This window comes from Hyaena hyaena, unplaced genomic scaffold, assembly GCF_003009895.1.
Source record: "Hyaena hyaena isolate Hyena2069 unplaced genomic scaffold, ASM300989v1 scaffold_49, whole genome shotgun sequence".
In the NCBI taxonomy this organism is placed as follows: domain Eukaryota; kingdom Metazoa; phylum Chordata; class Mammalia; order Carnivora; family Hyaenidae; genus Hyaena; species Hyaena hyaena.
The window spans coordinates 2,513,480-2,533,774 of NW_024080681.1; the positions used below are offsets into that span (position 1 = coordinate 2,513,480).

The following is a 20,295-nucleotide window of genomic DNA, read 5'->3' on the forward strand; positions in this document are numbered from 1 at the left end:
AGAGACTCTTGAATGCTGAGAACAAACTGAGGGCTGATGGGGGTGGGGGAGAGGGGAAAGGGGTGATGGGCATGGAGGAGGGCACTTGTTGGGATGAGCACTGGGTGTTATATGGAAACCAACTTGACAATAAACTATTTAAGAAAAAAAACACTGTATTACCTATTGATATGTCTGCTAGACTCCAAAGCTAAGGACAGGTTTATATCTTATTTATTTTTGTATTTAGAATATTTGGGACAGTCTGGCATATTTAAACTACTAAGGAAGTGTTTTTTGTGTGGTATGTTAGTTTGCTAGGGCTGCTATAACAAAGTATTTCAGACTGGGTGGCTTGAACAAAAAAAATCCATTTTCTCACAGTTCTGTTGACCAGAAGTCCAAGAACAGGTATGGTCAGGTTTACTTTCTCCTGAAGTGTAGTCTCTCTTTCATTTGCAGATAACTACCCACCTTCCTGCTGTATCTTTACATGGTCTTTTCTCTGTGTTTCTGTGTTTGTCCAGATTTCCTTTTCTTATAAATGATACCAGTCAAATTGGATTAACTTTATTTAACCTTGTAACTTTATTTAACCTTAGCTACCTCTTTAAAGGCCCTATTTTGGGGCACCTGGGCGGCTCAGCCAGTTAAGCATCTAACTTAGGGTCAGGTCATGATCTCACAGTTTGTGGGTTCAAGCCCCGCGTTGGGCTCTGTGCTGACAGCTCAGAGCCTGGAGCCTGCTTCGAATTCCGTGTCTCCCTCTCTCTGCCCCTCCCCAGCTCGTGCTCTGTCTCTCTCTCTCTCAGAAATGAATAAACATTAAAAAAATTCAAAACATTTTTTAAAAAAGACCCTATTTATACTCCTAGTCAAGGTACTGGGGGTTAAGCTTTCAACATATAAATTGGGGGGAGGGGCACAGTTCTGTCCATAACACACGGATACTTTGATTTGGCATATGTTCCAGCTAATGCTGATTTCTACCTCTACCTCCCCAGCAGTTCAGTGTAAGAGTTTTAGAGATGTTATTGGCAGTAGTGAGGGACTGGTGAAGTTGGTGAGCAGGATAAGCCTCACTCATCTGTCTCTTCCCTTTTTAGGATTTGCTTGGGAGAAATTTGCATATAATGCCCTAGTGCCCTTCCTTTTAAAAATAATAGAGCTTTTATTTTACAGTAGTTTTACATTTACAGAAAAGTTGCAAAGATAGTACATAGAATTTGTATGTTCCCTTTACCCAACTTCCTTTATTGTTAATATCTTACCTGTCATACATCTGTCACACCTAAGAAACTAACGTTGGTACATTACTATTAACTAAACTCCAGATATTATTTGAATGTAGTCTCCTCTGGTCTCACAGTTTCTCAGTTTTTCATTGTTTTTATGATCTTAACAGTTTTGAGAAGTGCTCATCGGGTATTTTGTAGAATGTCCCTCAATTTGAGATTGCCTAATGTTTTTCTCACTGGTTCGACTGGGGGTATGAGTTCTGTAGAAGAGTCCTACAGAAGTGAAGTTCTCTTGTTAGCAACATGGTTTATAGTATTAACCTTAATTATCTGGCCAGGGTACTGTTTGCTCCATGTAAAGTTACTCTCCTTTCTTTCTTTGGAATCATGTCACTAAAGGGAGAGGAGTTGTTAAGCTCTACCTCCTAGAAGGTATTCATCTCCATAAGACATTTGGAATTCTTTTATAAGTAAGTTTTCTCTCTTTGCTCCACTTACTTGTTTAGTCATTTATGTCCGTATAGATTAAGGGAAATTTATTTTATACTTTGGGTTAGAATCTAGTACTATGTTTTTTGTTTTGTTGCTACAGTTTTATTTTTTGGCCACTGAGAACTCTTTTCAGTTTTACTCTGGTGTCCCTTTGACATGCTTCTGTTTTTTTGAGTGTGTGTGTGTGTGTGTGTGTGTGTGTGTTTACTTTCTGGCACTTTCTACTCCAGGCTCATCTTGTGTCTTCCTTGTCACAGACCTAGAACCCAGGAGCCCTTGTTCCTTTTTTATTGGAGAATGATAGTAAAAATAAAAATTTGGATGCAGGGTCCTGGTGCCCTTTTTAGTTTTCAGTTCCTGTGCAGAATGGCTGGAAAGTCTGAACCTGGACATTTGGTTGAACAATGAAGAGATTTTTAGTATCACACATTTGTTTTAATAGTGCTTTATAGTATCTGTGTGTGTGCTTTGTTCTGTGCTCTGGAGTCATAAGAAGCATCTTTATAAAAGCACATCTAAGCATTTAAAAAAAGAAGTTGGAAAGCTCTAGAAGAATGTATGCTGGTTTTAGGGGCAGGCAAGTAGGGAAAAGTCAGATACTTTTGTTTTATTTTGAGCCTCAAAAAATGAAGTCTTCTTTAGATGAAAAAAGAAAGGGTGTCATCAGGAAACCTGCCATGAATAAACAGATGTATTTGAGAACTTATGCTAACAGGAATTGTAGACTTCCTAAAGTCTATTCCTCTTGGTCATCATCATCACCACCGTCATCATTAATATTAGTTAGTATTATTTTGCCATAGCTACTGTTATTCCAGCCTTAACTAACCTCTTTCCCATAATGCTGGCTTTTTTCTTTTTTTTCTTTTTAACCATAGAAGTCTTTTACAAATGACTTGTAGACTGTCAGGGCAGGTAAAAGATGAGGGAGACTGGAGCCTCTTTACAATTGATTTGGCTGGAGTGTGGTTCCAAGTAATGGAAATTGGAGCTTTTACATGTATTACGGCCTTTAAACTTCATTAAACATTTTAGAAAATGAATGGACCGGGGCGCCTGGGTGGCTTAGTCGGTTAAGCGTCCAACTTTCGCATAGGTCATGATCTCGCGGTTTGTGGGTTCGAGCCCCGCGTCAGGCTCTGGGCTGACTGCCAGCTCGGAGCCTGGAGCCTGTTTCAGTCTGTGACTCCCTCTCTCGCTGACCCTCCCCTGCTCGTGCTGTCTCTCTCTCTCTCTCTCCTAGAAATAAATAAAACATTAAAAAAAAAAATTAAAAAAAAAAAAAAGAAAATGAATGGACCTGGATCTAGGAATGAGTATATTGCTGAACTGTCTTGCAAAATCTGATTTGACATAGCAACTGCAGCTCTAAGAAAGGTTATAATTAGAACAGCAGAGTTTGTCCTTGTCAAAATGGTGAAAGAGCCAGTGATATTCACAAGTTTTCTAAGTTTCCTACTTTCTTATCTTTCAAAAATCCTATAGTTCAGCCTTTATCCTCCCACTTATATTTAACCTTAAGTTTTAGGATTGACACCCACTAGGAACCAAAGTTTTTAAATAACAAACCTGAATCTCGCTTTTTAAAAACATTTGGTTACTTTGCTTGATAAATTTGCAAAATAAAAAGGAAGTAAAGAATAAAAATAAATGAAAAATTATAGGTAAGATAGATAAATCACCCATGTTTTCTTTCTTACCAGTTTGAAGAAACTCTGCATGTTAGGAATTATGTTTCATATTTTGCAAGTATTTTGTGTATTTTGAAATTTTGTTCTTTTACCACTTTTAAGAATTTATATGCAGTTTTTTGTACTATTGACATTTGCATGTTATTTTGTACATTTTCATTAAAAACAGATAATGTTGGGGCGCCTGGGTGGCTCAGTCTGTTGAGCATCTGACTCTTGATTTCAGCTCAGGTAATGATCCCAGGGTAATGGGATTGAGTCCCACGTTGGACTCTGTGCTGAGTGTGGAACCTGCTTGAGATTCTCTTTCCTTCTGCCCCTCTCCCCATTTGCGTGCGCACACACACAGTCACTCTCTGTCAAATTAAACAAATAAAAATTGAGATTATATTGTTAGTCACAATTGGCATGTTTCCTAGTAAGCAACTAAAATTTATTAACCATATTGTTGTAAATATGCCTCAAACATGCTATGTATATGTTTATTTTACTGAGGACAATCTGTTTTCTGGGTGGCTCAGAATTATGATTCTGAACATCAGCTTTTATTCTGTGCAGTATTACAGTGTTGCCCTCAGAATCTGTTCACATAAATAATCTTATTCTAGACAAAGTGAACTCTTTAGTTATTGGGACAAAAGTGCTTTAGTTCTTCTGTGTCCTTCTTGGTTTTTTTTTTTAAGGTGCTGCCACCAGTATTCTGCCATTATACCTGGAATCCAGACAACTAAGCTTATTAGAATTATATGTAAAATAAAATAGTCTCTGAATATTGAATTGCATTTGGCTTTTCTGACAATATATTGTGATCCCTCAGAGAATCATTTTCCTGTAGGCTATGTTCCTTAAGAATTGATGTTGCTGGAAATCTGACTTCCAAAGAAATGGAGTACTTATTACTGCCTTACCGAAAGAGAATAGAGGAGTTATTTGAACAGTATGATAAGACCTGAAGAGTCTTTTATGCAGGACAATTATAAGTAATTGAATTATGAAAGATACTGTACTTTAACATGAATATTTGCCTATCAGATGGGAGTTTGAAGTGTGATATTAGAAAAAAACAGCATTCATTCTAAAATAACATACTTCTCTAGGGTTCTGTAGCTTGTGGTTCTAGCTTGATTGTTGAGCAGTGCTTTGCAAAAATGTTGAAAGCTTCGTGGTCATATTCTGGTATTTTGGCACAAGTTTGTTCATTCTGGGGATGCAGTCCTTGATTTGGTAAAGCATCCTGCCCTTCTTCACTCTCTTCCTGCGTGTCTTCATTCCTTCTACATTGGGAGAGTACAAAAGAATATAAACTGGGGCAGCTGGGTGGCTCAGTTGGTTGAATGCTGACTCTTGATTTTGGCTCAGGACATGATTTCATGGTTCATGGAATTGTGGAATCATCAGGCTCTGGGCTCACAGCGCAGAGCCTGCTTAGTATTCTCTCCCTCTCTGCCCCTCCCCCACGTGTACTCACTCTCGCTGTCTCTCAACATAAACTTAAAAAGAATATGAAGTAATGCTTATCCATGTAATAACTTACTACAGTGGCTTTTGGTTGGGCTGCCTTAATAGCATAAAGTTGCCAGTTTAAGTCCTTTTTTGAGTGGAGGGATGCTGTCATCTAAAATATATTTTCCAGTACAGGAGGGCATATTTGATTGAGGGTCCTGATATAAATTGAAAAGTTAGAGATTGGGTAAAGGGAAGTAAGATGCCCGACTTTAGTTTTGGTAGTCTTTATTTTATGTAATGTAAGAGTCAGAAGTTAGTAATTTGCTCAAAATAAGAGGGTGTAAAAAAGGAGGAGAGGGCTTGAGGAAATAAATATTGGAATCCTTTATTATGAGGAAAGAAAGAATTGCCAAGTTATTGTTATTAGCCTCATTGATGTTTAAAAATTTCAATTCAGAATATTTGGTACTGGATTAGTATGATTTAAATATCATATCAGCCTAAAAGCAAAGGCATGTGGTTTAATTGGTATAAAATTATTATTAGGAAGAGTGTTTGCAGAAGAAAGGGATAAAGAATTTAGAGCAGAGCTTTTTAGCTAGTATACTGTGATTGGGTTGCAGGTATGTAGAGATGTCTTCAAGCCATGAAGATTTGAGGGTCTGGGAAGAGTGGAGCCCCAGGGCTGGCACCTTGTAGTTGTCTTATTTACCCTAAATGCCCAACATATATAATATTCTGTATGTATCATAACATAAAAATAGTAGGGAAGCATTGATTTATGGAGCTGGTGAGAGCAGTACTGAGGTGTATTACTGAGTACTTACTCATTAGTCAAAATGTTAAGTCAGGAAATTAATAAATAGGGAGAATGGCTTCCAGGGTTTTGCCTTCTCAGACTTTTTTTTTTCCTTGCTGCCTTTTTTATGATTCTCTACCATATAATACTCTTTTAGCTGTATATTCTCTATATTCTGAATTTCACTTTTATGAAAGCAGATAATTTTTTGGCTCTAGTGATTTTATTTTCCTCCAAGTGGATGATGCTAAAATCTATATTTTCAGACCTGATATTGTAGGCATAGTCCCATCTTGTTCTCTTACTCTTATTTCGAAATAAAAATATCCAAAACTGAATCCCTGCATTCTCTTTCCAGGTAACTTTATTAAATCTGACTGTGACTTAACGTTTCTTGTAAATATCCAATCAGGAAGTCCCAGACTGGGCATTGGCCTTTTTCTTCTTTTCTGTTTCCCTATCTTATTTTTTTTTGTCTTAAATGACTCTCAACGTTTGCCTATCCTGCCTTTTCCTTCACTTCAGCCCTTTCTGCCCTAAAGCTGCCCTCGGCTCCCATCACAACAAAGCTTTCTTCATGGTGTCTCTGACTTTTCCCTCAAGCCTTCTCTTGTCATGACAGTACCTCCTGAATTAAATCTTTCTAAACTGTATTAAGTGGAAGCATAGAATTCCTACTTCTTGATAATTTGATTCCAGCTTATTCCCTCCCCCACTAAAACAAAAACGACACCCATACCTCAAACAATGGTAGTATTCAACACTACCATCTCTGCCTGCTACCATCACCTTGTGCATCCTTCATGGTTTGACATGGGTGTCATCTTCTCTATGCAGCCTTTCCCAGAAACACCGGTTGCTTCCTCCTATGTGTTCCCATGGAGGGTACTATTATTTATAGCATTCTATATTTTGGTTACTTATATTCTTTTTGGTGTGCTTAATTATGGATTTCTTGAAGGATAGAAGTCTCTATCTTATTTATATCCGAGAGACCCAGAATACAAAGTAGTTTTCTGTAACTGTTTGAATAACTGAGCATTTTCAATATCAGTCAGAACTTTTCATCTTGACATTTTTTTTAGCCCACCATAATTAAGTTCCACTCTACCTACTTTTAATAATATTTCCTGCTTCTCACAAGGATGTGCCATTTCATTGAGGTTCTTCAAAGAGTCTTGTCTGAGCCACAGTTACTTTTATTTTTGTATTTTTGATTTTTATTTCTCCTTCTTTAGCATCTTTCAACATATGTGACTACTTATAAGACCAAATCATTATAAGTTATTGACAAAAATTAGTTCAAAATGGCAAGTGTTTTTCTGTAAAGATTTAGGATTCTTTTTGGCAAGTGTTTCTGTAAAGATTTAGGATTCTTTTTAGCAGTATGGTTTAATTCTACAGTTATCTCTTGCAGATTGTTAAAATTTGATAAGATACTAGGTGTATTAAAGCAGATATTTCCATATTTAAAAGTATTGATCATCTTTAAATTGGCTTCTATCACTTTAAAAAAGAGTTTTCAGTTCCAATCTCCAGGGAAACCTGGTGGCCACTTGAAGTTCAGTTTTGGAAACTGGAAGTTTAAAAAATAGTAATTTATAAGATTAGTTTGCAAATTTGAAGCTTTGAAAGTGACAGATTGATTACTTAAAGAATTATCAAGAATGGAAGGTGATGGAGGTTTGTTTTCCTTTTACATTAATTTTTTACTTCTTCTTTCAGTTAACCTACCAATACTAATTACTGTTCTAATGATGACTATGAAATGGGTATAAGATAAATGATTACTTTCCAAGTATTAAAATTTCTTCGCAGAAGTAGCTCAGAAAAAACATGCCTAGAGCCACAGATCAGTATCAATAATTAAAAAGCATAATCCATTAAAAAAAAAAAACCCAGGGGGCACCTGGGTGGCTCAGTCAGTTAAGTGTCCCACTTGGGCTCAAGTCATGATTTCATGGCTCATGAGTTCAAGCCCCACGTCGGGCTCTGTGCTCACAGCCCAGAGCCTGGAGCCTGCTTTGGATTCTGTGTCTCCCTCCCTCTCTGTCTCTGCCCCTTTCCCACTTTTGTTTTCTCTTTGTCTCTCAAACATAAATGTTAAAACAAAAAACAAAGTTCTGTCCTAGTTTTGTTGAAAAATAAGATATATTTTGTCTTTTTTTTTTGTTCCTTTAAAAAATCCTTGTACTTTGATTTTTTTTTTTAAGTTAATTCATTTATTTTGAGAGGGAGAGAGAGATTGAACAAGAGTTCATGGGAGAGGCAGAGAGAGAGGAAGAGAGAGAATCCCAAGCAGGCTCTGTGCTGAAAGCACAGGGCTCAATAACCATGAACCAACCATGAGATCATGACCTGAGCTGAAATCAAGAGTCATATGTTTAAATGACTGAGCCACCCAGGCATTCCTTTGTACTTTGATTTTAAAGGGGGCAAGTGATTGTTTTATAAAAAATTCAAACCACATAGAAGTTGGTAACACAGAAGTTGAAAGCTCCAGCCCAGTGCTGTAAATCTTCGTCCTATAACTTCAGTCCGAAACTAAATGTGTATTTTTCTAGATTTTCCACATCCATATATAAATGTAAGTTGTTTTACAAAAAAAGAGATTGTTTGATAGCAGTTTTATGTGCAACGTGCTTTATTTTTTATTGTTGTTTGTTGATGCTTATTTTTGAGAGGTGGAGAGACAGAATCTGAAACAGGCTCCTGGCTCTGAGCTGTGTAAGGCAAGAACTCATGAACCACGAGATCATGACCTGAGCCGAATTCAGATGCTTAACAGATTGGGCCGCCCAGGTGCCCTGCAGCCTGCTTAAAAAAAATTATCTGTACTTTCTATATCCATTTGTGCAAAACTTACCTCATTTTTAAAGACTGCTCAGAAATTTTATTTGTATGACCTAATTTTATCTTAGTTGTAAAAATTAAAACTTGATTAAGAAGGAAAAAACACTTGAATCAGATTTTCCCTTATACATATAGTTATGTACAGTTACTATTTAAAATTTTTTTTGATGTTTATTTTAGAGAGAGAGAGAGAGACAGACAGACAGCATGAGTGGGAGAGGGGCAGAGAGAGAGAGGGAGACACAGAATCTGAAGCAGGCTCCAGGCTCTGTGGTGTCAGTACAGATCCCAACACAGGGCGTGAACTTACAAACCATGAGTTCATCACCTGAGCCGAAGTTGGACATTTAACTGACTGAGCCACCCAGGCGTCCCCAGTTATTATTATTTTTAATCAAAGGTTGATTATTCAGAAGTTCCAGTGAACAAAATGTTGACAAACTAAATGCAAACAGTATGAATTTGAATTAATCTTTAAGTTTTTAAAGGCATAACATGCCCATGATGATAGTATTTATGTTTTATCTTTTAAAAAATTATGGCTTTCTTATAATGTTTAACAAAGCCAGTTTGGAATCATTTACAGAAATGAAGTATTGCTCCACTTAGGAGGATTGTCTTTTACATCCTGTTGTACAGTTCTGTAGTTTTTTGCATATAGATCTTTTTTGGTTGATTCTTTTACTTTTTTGATAGAATATATTTTACATAATTATTAGCAGTATTTATATATTTCATATTTCATGTTACACTGTAAATTCCAGAGTCCAGCCTTTTATACCAGAAATATTAGACATTGTGTGGTGTACCCTGTAATTTGCAGTACTGCCTTCCTTACTGGTTGAAACTGACTCCCAGGTACTCTTCTGGCTTGCCAGGATCGATAACAGCCTTCATTTTGCTACTATTCCTCATGATGTTTCAGTACTCATGGCTAGAGAAGTAGACTCTGTATATTGAACTCCACCTAGTTTGTACTGATAGGAGACCTAAATAGATGTTAGATGTGTTTTCCTTTGATGACTAATACTTGAGGATTTTAGAGTATTTTAAACAAGACAAACAAGATCATTAAGTTCATTGAGTAATAGACACCTATTATTTGAGAGAGATTTACCTTTTTCCAAAAGTAGAAAGAAAGTCTACTCTTAGCAGTTAGGAAACATACAGCTCCCCAGAGTTTAATCCATAGTAGAGTAGAATTATTTGCTTTCATTGGTTTTATGACAAAGAAACTTAGTCCTTTATTTTTATACTTTAAGGTTATAGAAATAGTTGATTGTATGCCTTTCACTGACTCTAAGGATTTCATTTAGGTATAAGGGAAGATCTTAAACATCATATTTCTTATCTCTGTAACTGCTTCTCTAGAAAAGGGATTAATAATAACAGCCAGGTGCTCTGCCAGGTATTCTCATTTTACCCTTTAAGAAATTTTATGAGATAGATACTGTTATCCAAATTTTATAGACAAGAAGCAGTCTTAATGAGTTTAATTAATCTGCCCAAGGTGACACAGCTAGTCATGGGCAGAGTCAAGATTTGAACCCCGATCTTTTTAGTACACGAATGAAACTTACTTTTGCTTGACCATTTATTCTTTTTATTAGTGATCCCACTTAAACAATTAAAAAAATTACCTTCCCTAGGATACCTATTGGCTTGTCGTTAAGTGTCCGACTCTTGATTTTGGCTCAGGTCATGATCCCACAGTTCATGGGTTTGGGCCCTACATTGGGCTCTGTGCTGGTGGCAGGGAGCTTGCTTGGGATTCTCTCTCTCCCTCTTTCTCTCTACCCCCTCCTCCACTCGTGTTCGCTCACGCACTTTCTCTTTTGCCGTCTCTCTCTCAAAATACATAAACTTAAAAAAAAAAAAAAGGAAAATCACCTTCCCTGTTTGTCATTCAGTATCCTTTTCCCATAATGTTTTCCTGTAGTTCTTAGATATGCTGTAGCTTTTTTTTTTAATGTTTATTTATATTTGAGAGAGAGAGACAGAGTGAGAGCAGGAGAGGGGCAGAGAGCGAGGGAGACACAGAATCCGAAGCAGGCTTCAGGCTCTGAGCTATCAGCCCAAAGCCCAACGTGGGGCTCAAACTCACAAACTGTAAGATCATGACCTGAGCTGAAGTCGGATGCTTAACTGACTGAGCCACTGAGGCGCCCCTGCTGTAGCTTTTTTGATTATTATTGTAATGTCTCATTTTCTCTAGCTTCATATAATATTTTGAAAATATTTTATAAGACTTTAGTTTTGCAGTCTTCTGTTTGGTTGGTTCTCTCAGACAGTTCTCTTCCAAGTCATTTGCAAATAAGTCAAGTGTTTGCTTGGAGGACAAAGACTTCATTCACAGGGGAAGTTTTAGCCTAGACAGTCAACCCATGTGAAAGTCTCTAAATGTAAACATAGTGCTATCTATGCTTCTCAGTTCCCTTTTACTCTTTCACAGGAGATAGTGATCCTGGGCATACCTCTCACTGGGCAGCTTTCAGTCTGACAGTTCTAAACTCCATTGTACTGTATACCTTCATTCCTTTTAATGTGTCATGAGCAATAGTGTCTAGAGCAACATGGAATGGAGGATATCCCTGAATCTCCTCACGTGGATATATAACACAGCAGTCCCCGTTATAGTAGCATAGACCCCATCCAGTGATACTGCTGTCCTACCACCTCTCTACGCAGGTGACATCAAGATTTTATTTTGACTCTCCCAAGTGGATATCAGTGCTCATTTGGTTTCTAAAATAAATCCTACAGTCAGCAGGGAAAAAAAGATTTTATTTTGATGCTGAGAAAAGTAAGAAGTTCTGAGCTGCTTACCCACGGAACTGTGAACTGATCTGTGTGTTCTGTGGATGACAGAGAATCTTTGAAGGTTAAGAGAACTAGAATGCTAATTTCCTTGTTTTATAATATTAAAACTTTGCTAGTATTTTGGAATCAACATTAAATTTCTCAGTAATTTCTGCATAACTTGCATAGTAATAGTTTCTTTTCTTTTAAAAAAATTTTTTTTCGTTTATTTATTTTTGAGAGAGAGAGAGAGAATGTGCAAGCAGGGGAGGGACAGAGAGAGAGAAGGAGACACAGAATCTGAAGTAGGCTCCAGGCTCTGAGCTGTCAACACAAAGCCTGATGTGAGGCTTGAACTCAAGAACTGCGAGATCATGACCTGAACTGAAGTCAAACATGTAGCCGACTGAGCCACCAAGGCACCCAGAAATAGTTGTTTTCATACATGTCCTGTGTGTCTCTTGTTAAATGTGATACTGGGTATTAAATCTTTTTACCCCTATTGTGAGTGGTATATTTTTGTTATTCTGTAATATTTTCTAAGTAGCTACTATTTGTTTTAAAGGAAGGTTATTGATTTTAAAGAATTATTGTGGTAAACATGTAGAACTTCCCACGTATTTCCAGGGGTTTTCTTGTCAGTTTTATCTGTTGATGTCATCCACAAATAATGACACCCCCCCAAAAAAAATCACTTCCTTTTATTTATTTATTTTAATGTTTTATTTATTTCTGAGAGAGGGAGAGAGACAGCGTGAGCAGGGGAGGGTCAGAGAGACAGGGAGACACAGAATCTGAAGCAGGCTCCAGGCTCTGAGCTAGCTGTCAGCGCAGAGCCTGACATGGGCCTCGAACCCACAAACTGTGAGATCATGACCTAAGCCAAAGTCGATGCTTAACCAACTAAGCTGCCCAGACGCCCCACCTCCTTTTATTTTTATCCATTCTCTTGTTTGAATGACTTGACTGGCCCTAACAGAACAGTGTTATGTAGTGTTGAAAACCTTTTTTTCTTGATTTTGATGAGAACTAAACATCAGTTTTGTTTTGTTTCTCAATTATGCAGGCCAAAGGAAACATGTCTGTGAGCTGAATCCAGCCACAGTTCTCTGTTTTGAAGATTATTTATTTTTTTAAACTATTAAAAGATTTTTTCTGTTGTTTATTTATTTTGAGACAGAGATAGACAGAACATGAGCAGGGGAGGGGCAGAAAGAGAGGGAGACACAGAATCTGAAACAGGCTCCAGGCTCTGAGCTGTCAGCACAGTCTGATGCGAGGCTTAAACCCACGAAACTGCAAGTTCATGACCTGAGCCGAAGTCGAACGCTTAACCAGCTGAGCCACCCAGGAGCTCTGAAGATTTATTTTTTTAACATTGGACCTTGATACTCTCAAGGATACAAAAAGTGGTCTCTATAGACTTTCTGGAAGATGCAGCCACTTTCCTATTTAATACACACTATGAATCAAGAAGCAGCATATAGATCAGGTTACCTATTTTATGGAGGAGAAAATCTCTTGGTTCCTTACTGTTCTCTTTTGTGATCATTTTCTCTATTTCAAGAACTTTTTGGGCCCCTACACATAAAATAAATGTCTTCTGTAGTTCAAGGACTGTTGCAACTGAAAATTAGGTTATGATAAATGTTCAAGAAATCTTAGAGATGGGGCACCTGGGTGGTTAAGCGTCCAACTCTTGGTTTCAGCACAGGTCATAATCTTGTGGTTTTTGAGTTCTGTCCCCCAACTGGGCTCTTCACTCACAGTGCAGAGCCTACTTGGAACTTTCTCTATCTCTCTCTCTCTCTCTCTCTCTTTGCCCCTCCGACATGCACACACACATTCTCTCTCTCAAGATAAATAAATAAATTTAAAATTTTTAAAAAAGTAAGATGCAGGGGCGCCTGGGTGGCTTAGTCGGTTAAGCGTCTGACTTTCGCTTAGGTCATGATCTCGCGGTTCGTGGGTTCGAGCCCCGCGTCGGGCCCTGTGCTGACTGCCAGCTCAGAGCCTGGAGCCTGTTTCAGTCTGTGACTCCCTCTCTCTCTGACCCTCCCCTGCTCACGCTGTCTCTCTCTCTGTCTCCTAGAAATAAATAAAACATTAAAAAATTTAAAAAAAAAAAAAAAAAGAAAGAAAAAGAAAAAAAGTAAGATGCTAAAAAAAAAAAAGGAAAAAGAAGTTGATTTTTAAATGGAGTGCATGTTAGTCCAGGTCCTCTGAGAAACAGATGCCCCAACAGGATTAGATGTGCAAGGAATTTTTTGTGTGTGTGTGATAAAATACACATCATATAAAATTTACTATTTTAACCATTTTGTAAGTGTGTGATTTGGCATTAAATATATTCACAGTGTGTTGTAACCATCACCACCATCCGTTTCCACAACTCTTTTTTATCTTTCCCAACTGAAATTCTGTACCCATTTAACACTAATTTCCATTAGTGCAGGTTTTTGTATGGATTCCTTCCTTTTTAAGACTGAGCAGTATTTCACTGTATATTTACATCACATTTTGTTTATCCATTCATCCACTGATGGATATTTGGTTTGCTTCCTCTTTTTGGCTCTTGTGAACATGTATGTCCTATATCTGTTTGAGTCTCTACTTTGTTTTTGGTGCACAACTAGGAATGGGATTGTTGGATCATATTATAATTCTCTGTTAAATTTTGAGGAATTGCCATACACTTTTCCACAGTTGCTGCGCCATTCTACATTCCACTAGCAGTGTACAAGGGGTCCGGTTTCTCTACCGCTGATACTTGTTACTTTGTTTTTTAGATAATAGCCATCCTAATGGGTGTGAAGTAGCATCACACTGTATTTTTGACTTACATTTCCCTAATGATTAGTGAAATCATTGAGCATCTTTTTATGTTCTTTTTGGCCATTTGTATATCTTCTTTGGAGAAATGATTATTCAATTCTTTTGCTCATTTTCAGTTGTAGGTTTGGATTCCAAGTGTTGCTTACTATTTGACAGATCACTGAAACTTTCTAAGTTTTAGTATCTTGATGGAGCTAGACATGCAGAATATTGTATGTGGCACAAAGTATGTGCCCACAAATTGGAAGCTGTTCTTTTTTATTCTTTTTGGTATTTGATAATCTGTATTTCTCTGTCTCCTCACTTGGTGAATTCTGTGAGGGTTAGGACTGTGATTTTAATTTTATAATGTCAGTATATGGATCATTGTATCATGCAGCCCCTGACAAACACCATAATGGACCTTCTGGAACTGTTGATTCATTAGTGCAGTTTTTAGTGTTCTGTGAATTTTATTCTGGAAGTTTTTTTTACATTATCCCATTTTCTTCTGTACTTTGATAACATTATATCTATAATTGCTTCTTCTGGAACATTTAGTGAATTGTCTGTAATTGTTTATTTCACCTTGATGTCCTTGGTCAGCAAGAATCAAATGAATTATTTGATAGTTAACAGTCTTATCTTCTGAACATTATTGCCTCGTTAGGCTAGGTTGCCTTAATCACTGGCCTTTTTTCACATTTTTATTATATCTTGCTTCCTAAAAGAAGTTGAGTTTGGCATTCTTACAGTAGTTATTCTGACTAACTTCCTCCTTACATCAGATATCACTCTGCAAATTAATTATTATTTGCTAATAAGTTTATCAAGATTCGGGCACCTGGGTGGCTCAGTTGGTTAAGTGTCTGACTTCAGCCCAGGTCATGATCCCAGACTTCGTTAGTTTGAGCCCTACTTCAGGATCTGTGCTGACAGCTAGGACCTGGAGCCTGCTTCAGATTCTGTGTCTCCCTCTCTCTCTGTCCCTCCCGTGCTTGCACTATGTGTCTCTGTCTTCCAAAAATAAATAAACATTAAATTTTTAAAAATGTTTTTTATTTATTTCTGAGAGAGAGACAGCATGAGCAGGGAAAAGTCAGAGAGAGAGGTAGATACAGAATCTGAAGCAGCCTCCAGGCTCCAAGTTTGCCGTCAGCACAGAGCCTGACGTGGGGTTCAAACCCACAAACCATGAGATCATGACCTGAGCTGAAGTCGGCCACTTAACTGAGCCATCCACATGCCCCAATAAACATTAAAAAAAATTTTTTTTTAAGTTTATCAAGGTTCTGTTCCTCCTTTTCATAATTGAGTATACTATTAGACTGTGTGCTCCTACTAACTATAAGAGCAGAAGTGTCTCTTTAAGAAGTTTAATTTGTTTTTATCATTTTACTAATGTAATTATGAGCCCAAAACAGTGTCTTTTGGAGTGAAATCTCTTTCTATTGGATAAATGAAATTTTGACTATTCAAACTATGTAACAAATCATATTGTCCATAACTATTTAGCTGTAAGTCGTAGAAGTTACTAAGCATTGAGGTACTAAGAGAGAGTATTCTGTCAGGTACTATCAGCACAGAGCCCAACAACACAGGGCTCAAACCCACGGACTGCGAGATCATGACTTGAGCCAAAGTTGGACACTCACCCGACTGAGCCACCCAGGTGCCCCTGATTTCATATTCTTAAACTGGCACATAGTAAAATAAGCATCAGTAAAAGACAGTTAAAAATTGAAAAAATGTTCTAATATCCCTGTGATATAAGTATTATTTTTTTTCCACTTAATTATATGAAAAAAGTGGATAAACTGAATATATTTCTAGTTCATTTTCTAATAATCTTTAAAACTTGTATAGAAAAATACAAAATCATCTTATGGATGTTTTTAAAAATCTTGTTCTTTTAGAGCTCTGTAAAATCAATCATCAAATTTTTTTTAATGTTTTATTTATTTCTAGGAGAGAGAGAGAGAGAGAGAGAGACAGCGTGAGCAGGGGAGGGTCAGAGAGAGAGGGAGTCACAGACTCTGAAACAGGCTCCAGGCTCTGAGCTGGCAGTCAGCACAGAGCCCGACGCGAAGCCCGAACCCACAAACTGCGAGATCATGACCGAAGCGAAAGTCGGACGCCCAACCGACTAAGCCACCCAGGCGCCCCATCATCAAATTTTTATTTAAACTTAACAATACTTATCATTTGTGGTTAATGTTCATACCAATAATAATTATTTGTAACATATCTCAGCTTAGAAGAAGAGTTCTTCCAAGTTGTATCCATAATCTAAATGAGTTTTTACTCCCACTTTATGCTCACATAAATTTAATTTATGGTGTAAATTGCCAATCCTAATCGTAAATTTTAGTTTGAAAGTTAGTATTTTTAATCATTGTGCTTTTTTTTCATGGAAGGCTTACAACTAGTTGTGTATCCCACACTAATACCAGGAGTAATTGGTATGCTGGTTTCATGACATAACATTAAAATGATGGAACTAGTCTTGTGGATTCAGTATTGAAACAATGTATAATAGCAAACCATTCTTAATGTGGCTAAGGGAATAGATATACCTACTACGTATTTAATCCTCCTTTGTAAATTAGTTCAACCAGTAATTTTTACAGAAATAAAAGATGAGAGGGTCACCTGGGTGGCTCAGTCTGTTAAGCATCTGACTTCAGCTCAAGTTAAGATCTCAAGGTTGGTGGCTTTGAGCCCCGTGTTGGGCTCTGTGCTGACAGCTCAGAGCCTGGATCCGGCTTCAGATTCTGTGTCTTCCCTTTCTGCCGCTCCCCCACTTGTGCTCTGTCTCCGTCTCTGTCTCTCAAAAAATGAATAAACATTAAATTTAAAAAAAAGAAATAAAAGATTATATTGTGATTTCATCAAATGCCAAAGAGTTTGGAACATTACTGATTCTGTGTGTTAGTTTTGCTGCTTTTTTAGTTAAAAAATACAGAACTGGCATTTTGTTTCTTTTGATGAACTTACTTCTTTTTCTCATTTTAAAATAAGAACATGAATAGAGTACTCCCTTGGCAGGAACAGGTCAGATAACATGGGAGGTTAATTTTGCATGATGACTGTTTGGCAGGGAACTCCGAAAACGTTACTGGTGTGCAGACACATACATGTGTGGTACACACACGTACCACACTATATACCACCTGTCCCTTATTCTCTCCCGGCTGTCAGCTGGGCAGGCAAAATTCACTAAAACTCAGAGCAGAGGTAACCATAAAGAATTCCATTGTTTGGGCTTTGGGGCATAAGCCAATGGAAAAGAAATCGAGTTCAGTAAATTATGCAATGAATCACTTCTTTTTAAATTCACTTATGGGTTCCTGTTCTCAGAATTGATCTGTCCTTTCGGCAGGTTTTCATTGCCTCTCAGGATCTCCATTACCAGAACTCAGAGGATGACTTAGTAATTGCGGGTGAGGAGTCTGAAAGGGTTGTTTTCCTGCAGCGTATAAAGTTGATGTCTTTAGCAATCCAGCTCATCAAGACTCCTGGGAGGCATGGACTTCTGGAAAATCCCCAGATTTTTCCAAATGACATAACTCTTTTGATGGGCTCTAACAGGGGTCCATAGTTATCTGATACTTTTCTCTTCACTTTTTGGCAACAGCTTTATGGAGATAGAATTCACATACCATTACAATTCTCTGTTTTTAAGTGTATACGTCAGAAGTTTTTATACTATTCAGAGTTGATTAACTATCACCACAATCAATTTTAAAAACATTTTCAGTTCACTGAAAATAACCCTATACCCTCTTGGGCCATCACATCTCAATCCACCTATTCTGCCACAGGCAGTGACTAATTTACTTTCTCTATAGCATTGCCTATTCTGGACATTTGTTATGAAAGGATTCTTACAAAATGTAGTCTTGTGACTTTTTTTTTTTATTTAGTGTAGTGTTTTTGACGTTCATATCACTTTGTAGCATGAATTAATATTTCCTTCCTTCCTTCCTTCCTTCCTTCCTTCCTTCCTTCCTTCCTTCCTTCCTTCCCTCCCTCCTTCCGGGAGGGGCAGAGAGAGAGAGAAGCTTAAGCAGGCTCCACATCCAGTGCAGAGCCCAGTATAGGGCTTTATCCCATGACTGACTGTGAGATCATGACCTGAGCCAAAACCTGAGCCCAACCGACTGAGCCACCCAGGTGCCTCTCATTTCTTTTGATTTGTGAATAATCATTGTATGGATTTATTTATTCATCAGTTGATGGACATTTGTTTACACTTTTGGGCTATCGTGACTAATGGTGCTATGAATATTGTGGCTACACCATTTTAAATTCTAAAGTGTCCTACACCATTTTATATTCCCACCAGCAATGTATGAAGGTTCTAGTTCTATTATATGCTTGCCAACACTTGTTATTATTTATATTTTTTTTATTATAGCCATCCTAGTGGGCTGCCCCTTGAATCTTAAATCACACATACCCATGCCTTATCGCTGTGATTTGTATTTTCTTCTTTTTTTTTTTTAAGTTTATTTTTGAGAGAGAGACAGAGAGACCCAGAGAGAGAGAGAGAGTGCACGGGATAGGGACAGAGAGAGAGAATGAGACACAGAATCTGAAGCAGGCTCTAGGCTCTGAGCCGACAGCTCAGAGCCTGTTGTGGGGCTCATACTCTTAACTGTAAAATCATGACTTGAGCTAAACTTGGATGCTTAACTGACTGAGCAGTCCAGGTACTCCATGATTTTGTGTTTTCTTACATTTAATTTTGGGGATCCTTGTCTGAGTGGCCGCCTCTTGTAATTTGCTCATTGCCTATGTGTTCACCCATCTTTGTGTTCTTTCTTTGTTACTGATCCTGCTGAACTCCAGACAGGGCTTGATGGCTGATTGTGGATATAGCACTGCCTATTCTTGTAAATAAGAATAATAGAAAGTAATAGAAGATAGAGATTTTGATAGTTTTATATAGCAATAGGCTGTTTCTGGGGTTCCTGGGTGACTTAGTCAGTGGAGCATGTGACTCTTAATCTCAGGGTTGTGAGTTCGGGCCCCACATTTGGGCATGGAGCCTACTTAAAAAAAAAAAAAAAAGAAAAAAAAGGAAGGAAAAGAAGTAGGCTGTTCCATTTTTTAAATTACTGTCCTCTGTTCTGAGAATAGTTATATATTAAAATAAAGTGGGAGACCTGTGAGGTTGTATAGTCCTGTAATTGTCATTTGTGGAGAAGGAAATGACTTGCTACCAATACCTTTTTATCTTTTTTTTAGGAAGTGGTTCAAAAGTGCATGTTAAATACAAAACTCATCTATAGCCATAGAAGTTAAGATAGTGGTTGAAACTCCCGGTAGGTGAAGTGACTGGAAGGGGATTTCTAGGGTGCTGGTTATGCTTAGAGGTTACACAGATATGTTCATTTTGTGAGAGTTCATCAAGCTATAAATTTAGAATATATCTGTTAAACAAAAACTTACCTTACTATGTATCTTCCTATCTTCAGTAACATAATAAATTTGGTCAAAATCTAACAATTTCTTTAAAACCTATTACAGTAATCATAGATTAAAGGACTAGCATTCAAAAGATTCTGATTAGTCCATGTGTTTCTCCTGGTATCTCGAAAGTGGTAATTATTTTTTGTACCTCTAGATGGTTACTGTATTAGAAAGATTACTATAAATGATGATCTAGTATATATATAGCTTCCCTTTCCCATGGTTCTTTTCTTCATACTACTCTATTCTCTGATGAGAATCTGAACTCATTGACTAACAAAACATACAATTACTGCATTTTCCAAAGTTTTAGATATATGCAGAAAGAGTCTAGCTAAGACTGTAAATTGCTGAAGATCATTCAGTATAGTAGTGAACAGAACATAAAACCAAACTTCCTAGAACGAATCTAAGGGTAACTAAATCATTCTATCTCTGAAATTAGGGGCTGCTGAACAATGGGACTTGAAATTAATGCACCTACATCAATGCAATGTACACACAAGAATGGTGATAATGTAAAAGTAATAAATAAATGATTCAAAATGGAATGTATTTATTAAAAGGCAGTTAATGTGACTAGAGCAAAAATATGATTAAATAATGTTGATTTTTAACTTAAGCTTTCACTCAAATCTAACAGATAATATACAACTTATGGTTAATAGAAGTTTCAAGTAGGCTTATGTTGTATAATCTTTACTAT

The 20,295-nt window shown here is 37.3% G+C and overlaps 1 protein-coding gene across 5 annotated transcripts in view; it reads left to right on the forward strand.

Annotated features, from left to right (window-relative positions):
- RNF111 (ring finger protein 111) overlaps nucleotides 1–20,295 on the forward strand; it is a 90,658-nt gene that overhangs the window by 23,819 nt on the left and 46,544 nt on the right. The gene's annotated exons all lie outside the window — the stretch shown is intronic.